At 52.5% G+C, this 7,699-nt stretch overlaps 1 protein-coding gene across 1 annotated transcript in view; it reads right to left on the bottom strand.

Moving 5' to 3' along the window:
* Positions 1-7,482: 7,482 nt before the first annotated feature.
* Positions 7,483-7,699, bottom strand: part of THAP4 (THAP domain containing 4) — a 41,309-nt gene continuing 41,092 nt past the window's right edge. Inside the window, exon 7 of the mRNA XM_060015762.2 lies at positions 7,483-7,695. The gene's annotated coding sequence lies outside the window, so the exon portion shown is untranslated. The remainder of the gene's footprint in view (positions 7,696-7,699) is intronic.

The following is a 7,699-nucleotide window of genomic DNA, read 5'->3' as shown; positions in this document are numbered from 1 at the left end:
CTGTCCTGCGACTGCCAGGGACCCGACATGGCAGGCCGGCCCGACGTGATGGAGCACAGGCGCACGTCTTCCCTCACCAAGGCCAACTTGTGCTGCCCTGTGCCACACTGGGCCTGCGCGCATATATGCCTGCACGTGCTGCCACCATGCGTGCACCAGCAGCTGCGCCCCACGTTCCTCAGTCCCCCTCCCCCCCCGCCCCCCGCCTCTGGCCTGGCAGCAGGCACATGGTGCTGGACGCGGCCTCTCTCAGCCCCGGTTCCCTTTCTGTACGACTCAGGGTGGACCAGACGGCCGCTAGGGTCTTCCCTTCCCCATCCAGCCTCCTGGGGAAGAGCCCAAAGGCGAGGTTGCCGTGCACAAGGGGGGCTGCCCCCCTTCCCCCATCGCCCACCTCCTGGCCCCAGGGCCCCCCACAGGACCCCTCTCCTCAGCTTCCTCCCAGGGGGCGGCCACCCCTGCAAGCCCATCACCTCTCCAAGCTCTGCCTGCTCTGTCTGCATGGGACCCAGGGGCGCTCGCAGTGGGAAGTCTGGCAGATGACGAGAGGGAAGGAAGGGGGCGGGAGGAGAGGAAGGTCCCTTTGCCACCCTGCTTCCGTCACTAGGATCGATCCCTTGGTACGTCTCCAGCCTGGGAAAGTGATGTTACAGACGCTGAGTCAGGGAGGCCGCAGATTTAAGGTCACTGAGAGAGACCAGGCATCTGCGTGGACATTGGGTTAGAGGCTGCAGTGGAGGAGACACCCCGTTTCCAACAACAACAGAAGATGACATTCCGGGGTATAAACGGAGTGAGAAATGCTAAACCCTACGTGAGGCAAACTCTGAAGGTACCTCAGAGACACCCTGGACTTGGAAGGACAGAAGAAATCCCATGTTCCAGAGGAAAATGATCTCATAAAGAAGACAGCTCTCTAAGTAGCTTTGTAAATTTAACGTAATCCTTATGAAAGTATCAGAATGTTTTTCCCCCTCTGGATCTAAACAGGCTAATTATAAAGTTCATATAGGGCTTCCCTGGTGGCGCAGTGGTTGAGAGTCCGCCTGCCGACGGCAGGGGACGCGGGTTCGTGGTCCGGGAAGATCCCACATGCCACGGAGTGGCTGGGCCCGTGAGCCATGGCCGCTGAGCCTGCGCGTCCGGAGCCTGTGCTCCGCAGCGGGAGAGGCCACAACAGTGAGAGGCCCGCGTACCGCAAAGAAAAAAAAAAAAAAAAGCTCCTATGAGGTGGGGTGGGGGTGGGGGTGGGGGTGGGGGGGAAGGGCAAAAACAGCCGGGAAAACCCTTCAAAGAAGAGAAATGAGGAGGGTCTAGGCCTCTGCCTCTGAGTCTGTTGTTGGACCACCAGGCCCCAGGCCAAATGCATGTAGACAGGCAGGCGCAGGGTCACGGGACCCCCAGAGACAGACCCCTGTGCCTGGAGAACCAAGTCCATGATGAGGTGGGAAGAGCCGGGCTTGTGAGCAAATGTGACAAACCAGTTAACACTCAGAGACCAAATCGAATGCGTATGTCACATTAGACACAAAACAAATTCCAATCGGATCCAACAGCCAAGCATGAAAAATGAAACAAGTTCTAGAAACAATGGGTGAATTTCTTCCTAACTGGGGAGTGAGCAGAATCTTCCTCAACATGATTTAAAATCCAGGAGCAAGAAAAGACAAAATACTTTCTGGGAAAAAAACAATAACATGTAACATTTTCAAAAGTATCTGCACCTTGAGACAGGAAGCAAGGGCGGGGGGTGGGGGGGGTGGGTAGAGAGTGGGAGTGGCTTAATGGGTACGGGGGGGGGGGGTACGGGGTTTCTCCTTGGGGTGACAGAAGTGTCCTGGAAGTAGACAGGGTTGATGGTTGCATGACACTGGGAATGTTCTAAATACCACTCAACTGTACACCTGTGGACACTGTGGAAGAGTGAAGTTCATGCTGTAACCATGCATTTCACCTCCATGAAAGGTGGTCATTGAAAATCAGGAATACTAGGATTAATGTTTATAATTCACAAGAACTTAAAAGCTTCGAAAGTCGAGAAGAAAAAGACAAAAAAAGAGAAATGCAGGGACTTCCCTGGTGGTCCGGTGGTTAACACTCCACGCTTCTTCCACTGCAGGGGGTGTGGGTTCAATCCCTGGTTGGGGAACTAAGATCCCGAATGCGGTGTGGCACAACCAAAAATAGAACTGCGTGCAGGATCTCATTGCTCACCGATCAGGTTGGCCCAGATCCAAATCTGACAACAGACTCTTGTTGGTGGAGGCAAGTCCCCTCACACAACACGGCTGGGAAGCAAAATGGCACAGTCCCTGGGGGAGGGGCAACACTTGGACAAGTCATAGATGCATTTACCCTCGGACTGGCTACCTCTGGAAATCTATCCCAGAGCTACGCTGGCCAAAGTCCAAAATGCCATGTACATAAAGTTATTCATTGTGACATTATTTGATCAGCAAAAGACTGGAAACAACCCAGATGCCCAGCATCAGGGTGTCTGCTGTATAAACCATGGCAGGGCTGCCTGGTGGGGCACTCAGCAGCTGGGCTATACACCCACGTGAAGCAAAATTTATCTTGTTTTACACTTTCAAAAAATAAATTATTTATTTATGTTTATTCATTTATTTTTGGCTGGGTTGGTTCTTCGTTGCTGCACGCGGGCTTTCTCTAGTTGCAGTGAGCAGGGGCTACTCTTTGTTGAGGTGTGCGGGCTTCTCATTGCGGTGGCTTCTCTTGTTGCGGAGCACGGGCTCTAGGTGCACGGGCTTCAGTAGCTGTGGCACGTGAGCTCAGTAGTTGTGGCTCGCGGGCTCTAGAGCGCAGGCTCAGTAGTTGGGGTGCACGGGCTTAGTTGCTCCACGGCATGTGGGATCTTCCCCGACCAGGGCTCGAACCCATGTCCCCTGCACTGGCAGGCGGATTCTTAACCACTGTGCCACCAGGGAAGTCCCTTGTTTTAAACTTTTGACAATAGGGTCACGTAAGATGTTCTGCATAAGCAAAGCTAACTTAAGAAAACAGTCAACTTTAAAAAATTAAACAAATGAGTTTCTCTATCAAGTTGGTGACACAAGCACCCAGAGGAATCAATTATTCCAACTACATTTTAACTTTACATCTTCAATGAAAAAGCTGTAAAAACAACAGCAAAAACGGAAACTTCAGGGCTTCCCTGGTGGCGCAGTGGTTGAGAGTCCGCCTGCCGATGCGGGGCACGCGGGTTCGTGCCCCGGTCCGGGAAGATCCCACGTGCCGCGGAGTGGCTGGGCCCGTGAGCCATGGCCGCTGAGCCTGCGCGTCCGGAGCCTGTGCTCCGCGACGGGAGAGGCCACAGCAGTGAGGGGCCCGCATACCGCAAAAAGAAAAAGGAAACTTCAATCAGTAGTCTTATTAATAACAATATTATTCTTCTCAAATAATCATACGTATCCTGTAGGAGAAAGCAAATAATGATAAACAGGATTTTCATCTTAAAAGAGGTAAAATCAAAGAATTTAAGTAAAAAATTTTATCATCTTAAAATTTGAATTGGAAACCTAAGTGTGGATGCACAACTTTTTTTGTTAAAAAATGCACGTATCCCACGCTAAAGCAGTTGAGAGTGAAGGGTTGTGATCTCGGCAATGAGATCTCAAATAGTAAAGTGGAAATAAGTGAGAAAATAATTTATAAAGGGATTTTCCATTTCTGCCCGGGGCCTCTCAGTCCCACCCCCACTGGAGAGAAGAGAGGTTCTGAGGCAGGAAGTGGGAACAGAGGCCATCAGGGGCTTGAGGGGCTCCATCCAGCCAACTATCACATCATGTGGGCCCCTCCTGTCTGTCAAAGAAAAAGACTGGACTTGCCTAGCTCACATCGAACATACAAAAAGTACTGGGTTCATAACAGAAGCAGGAGGGGTGTGGGGGGGGGTTGTGGTGTGAGAAGGTGGTCGGGCAGCCAGCACCGCTGTCCCTGGCACACCTGTTCTAAAACCCGATGATCAAAGGGGAAGAGAGAAGCGTTTCCGCTGGCCTTCTGGTGTGAACTTACTTCAGAGGCACCAAACTGAGCCTAATTGGACGGATGGAAGCTCTTCGGAGAATTCCGCCACCGAATGCAGAAGGACAGGGTTGGATGCTCTGATGGGGGAGCTGGCTCAGGCAGGGGTCACCCACGGGCGGGCCGATTGACAGACGCTGAGAATAAGGAGGGCAGGCTGCACCGTCTGGGCCTGTTACGTTAGCATCAGCCACGTGAGACAGGCAGACAGCGCACAGGAAGACCCGGACAGCCCTTAGGAAGTGTGATCCAACCTCCAGACTACAGCAAACAGAGGGCTTAGAGGAACAATTCAGACACCGCGAGGAACCCAGGGGAACCCAGGATCCAGACTGGGGACGCCTTCCAGCTTCCCAACAAGAAGCACGGGGGTTGGGGGGAGGAAGAGGACCAGGTGACCATGTCAGTTATTTGCTTTTCATCTCTCGGCTCTCAGCCCCACCCTTCCTGCTCCGGTCTGGGTGCTGCCCTCCTGGCCCCCTTCCAGCTGTGAGCAGGCAGCAGCCTGGGATGCAGGAGGGAGAGAGTGGGGGGCTTCCTTGCTGCTCCCAGCTCCTCTCAGCATCATTCCAGCAGCAGAGACAGCTCTGGTCCCATCCTCCAGGCTCCCTTGGAGCTATGGTCTGAATGTCTGTTTTCCCTCAAATTCGTATGTTGAAATCCTAACCCCCAAAGTGATGGCAGGAGAAGGTGGGGCCTTTGGGAGGTGACTAGGCCATAACGGCTCCACCCTCACGACTGGAACAGGTGCCTGCATAACACAGACTCCACAGAGCTAGCTCAGCCTTTCTGCACGTGAGGTCACAGTGGAGACGCGTCCACGAGCAAGCAGCCCTCCCACCTAATCAGCCAGCAGCCTGACCTTGGGCTTCCAGCCTCTAGAACCGGAACAAGTAAATTGCGGTTGTTTGCAAGCCACCCAGTGGATGGTTACTTTCGTTACAGCAGCCTGAACTAAGTCCGAAAGTTGTCACCAAGAAACAACAAGTATCTAAAAACGTGGATGTGGCTTTGGAAATTAGAGGTTGGAAGAGTTTCAAGATGAATGTTAGCAAAAGCCTCCATTGCTGTGAATGGACTGTTCAGGGCAATTCTGGTGACCCAGGAAGAAAAGAGGAGAGCTGTGGAGAAAGCCTCAGTGTTCTTAGACAATACCTAAGTAATCCTGAACAGAATGTTGGTAGATATATGGGATGTGTTCATCTGAAACAATAAAACAGCCAGTTTTTACCAACAAAATGGGTTTATTAAGGAGCAGCAAAGATTTGTGTTTCAGGACAGGTAACCGTGGCACAAGTCCACAGGCAAGTCCAGTAGGTCAAAGGAGAGGAAATTCTTTTATAGAGGAAAAGGTAAGGTGGGAGGGGCTGTTATAAGCAAAAAAGTCCATTGGAGGAAAATGGGGGTCTGAAGTGTGGTGGCTTTTCATTGGCTGAGCTGTGACAGTTTCTCATTGGCTGGGCTGTTGCCTGACGGGGAGAAAATCCTCCTTCCTCCTGAGGGTGGTAAAGGGCTTCTGGCCTAAGAGGCCAGGTGGCCTCCTCCTGTCAGGATCTGTGCTGACATCCAGTGGAGCTGGTGAGCGCTCCCCCTTGTGGCCTCCCCACTCCATTATTTTTTGTTTTTTGTTTTTTGTTTTTGGCCGTGCTGCGTGGCTTGTGGGATCTTAGTTCCTCGGCCAGGGATTGAACTCAGGCCCTTGGCAGTGAGACCTCAGAGTCCTAACCACTGGACCACCAGGGAATTCCCTCCCCACTCCAGTTCCGCGAGGTTTCCCTTTACTAATTTTCACAGGTGTAAAGGCCAGTCTGCTGAGATCTCAGATGGAAATGGAGGTCATTGGAAACTGGAGGAAAGGCAACCTTTGTTAAGACGGGACAGAGAGCTTGGCTAAACTATGTGTCCTAGTTTTGTGGAAGGTAGAACTTGTGAGCAATGAAATTGGTTATGTGCCTGGAAATTTCCAAGCAAAGTGGAAGTGTTGAAGCATGAGGGGCCTTGTTTCTCTTGAATACTTAGAGTAAAATGCAAGAAGACTTAAGGACAGAATTGTTAACCAAAAAGGAAGCAGACCTTAAAAATGTGGAAAATCCTCAGCCTATTGATATTGAAAGTAGTAAGAAAGCTTGCTGAGACAGATCATGACGCTTGGGAGGACTTGACACGGAGGTTAGTACTCATCAGTTACGAGCTAGTTACCCACATGATGGGAGACCAGGCAGCCACCTAAACAGAAGCCTAAAGTCCAGACAATGGAAAAATGTCTTCAAAGGCATTTCAGAGATTGTGGGGGTGACCCTTCCATCCCAGGCCCAGAGGATAAGGCTCTGCTCCCCACATTCCTGGGCCACAGCAGACGTGGCTGCCCCACTGGAGGGCACAGCTGCAAACTTGGCTGGAATCGGTTTTTGGCTTCCACAAGGTACCATCTCTGCCAGCACGCAGAATGCAGAGCCCTGGGGGCCTTGCTACCTTCCCTCAATTTTGAAGGATGGAGCCACCTGGAGCCTCAGGCTCATGACCCAGGCAGAGACCCACACCCTGCAAGGGGTGCAGAGCCCCCGCTAGGGCAACCCCGGGGTGGGCAGAACCTGGGGAGAGCCGCAGGCACACGAGTCCAACCCCTGAGAACCGTGGTGAGCGCTGTACCCGGCAAAGCTGGGGGGGGGGGGGGCAGGACCACCCCAGGGGGGCCCGGAGGACAGACACTGAGCCACAGAGGATCGTTCCTCTTAAGCCTTAAGGTTTGGGACTTGCTCAGGACCTGTCACGCCTTCTTCTTTCCTATTTCTACCTTTTGGAAAGGGAGTGTCCATCCATTCCTCTCCCGTCGTTGACTTTCGGAGGCCAATAACTTGTCTGGTTTCCCAGGTTCGCAGCTGGAGGGACGAACTGGGCCTGAGTCTCTGCTGACCTGACGCTCTCGGTGAGCCCAGCCCAGCCACCACGTCCACCCTGCACGCAGGGGGCCGGCCGCCTTCCTCACACTCCAGCCACGCTCCTCTGAGGGCTCGGCACCAGCCCCGGTCCCTCCTCTGCGCTCCCAGGTACTGACAACCCCCCCACCCCGGTAGTCCCTTTTGTCCCCAGGGTGTGGGGTGTGTGGGGGTGTGTGGCTGCAGACACTGACCCCTGCTCTTGAGCGCGGCCTCCTTTCACCCCGTGTCTATGTTCCCGGTGAGGCCCCTGATGCTGTGCTGTGTTCAGGAAAAGAGAAAGGCTCTGTTTTGCTTTTACACACATGCTGAAGTGTTCGAGAGAAGGGACACTGTGTGTGGAATTCGCTTTAAGATGCTCCAGCCACAAAAAGGGGGGAAGAGCAGACGGAACCACCGGTGTGGGGACATGCTGGCAGGAGCTGGAACGGGGTGAGGTCCAGGGGGTCAGTGTATGTCTGGAAACTTCCATCGTAAACAAACAAATGAAGGTAATATTATATTGCCGAGACTAAATCAAATTTACAGAATGATGATAAATTCACCACCACCCTCTCGCCTTGGGAATGCCCTTCGTCCACATGGAAATGGGGTCGTTACACTCTCAGCTCTTTAAAAGTAAAGGAAAATTCGCTGCAATTCTTTTTGTCCTACCTTCTCTTCACCTTGTTGCTGACTACCGTAGATTTATAAACATTTTCAGATCTTGTCAAAACTGC

Source organism: Delphinus delphis, chromosome 7 (genome assembly GCF_949987515.2).
Source record: "Delphinus delphis chromosome 7, mDelDel1.2, whole genome shotgun sequence".
In the NCBI taxonomy this organism is placed as follows: domain Eukaryota; kingdom Metazoa; phylum Chordata; class Mammalia; order Artiodactyla; family Delphinidae; genus Delphinus; species Delphinus delphis.
This window is presented reverse-complemented; position numbering and strand designations above follow the sequence as displayed.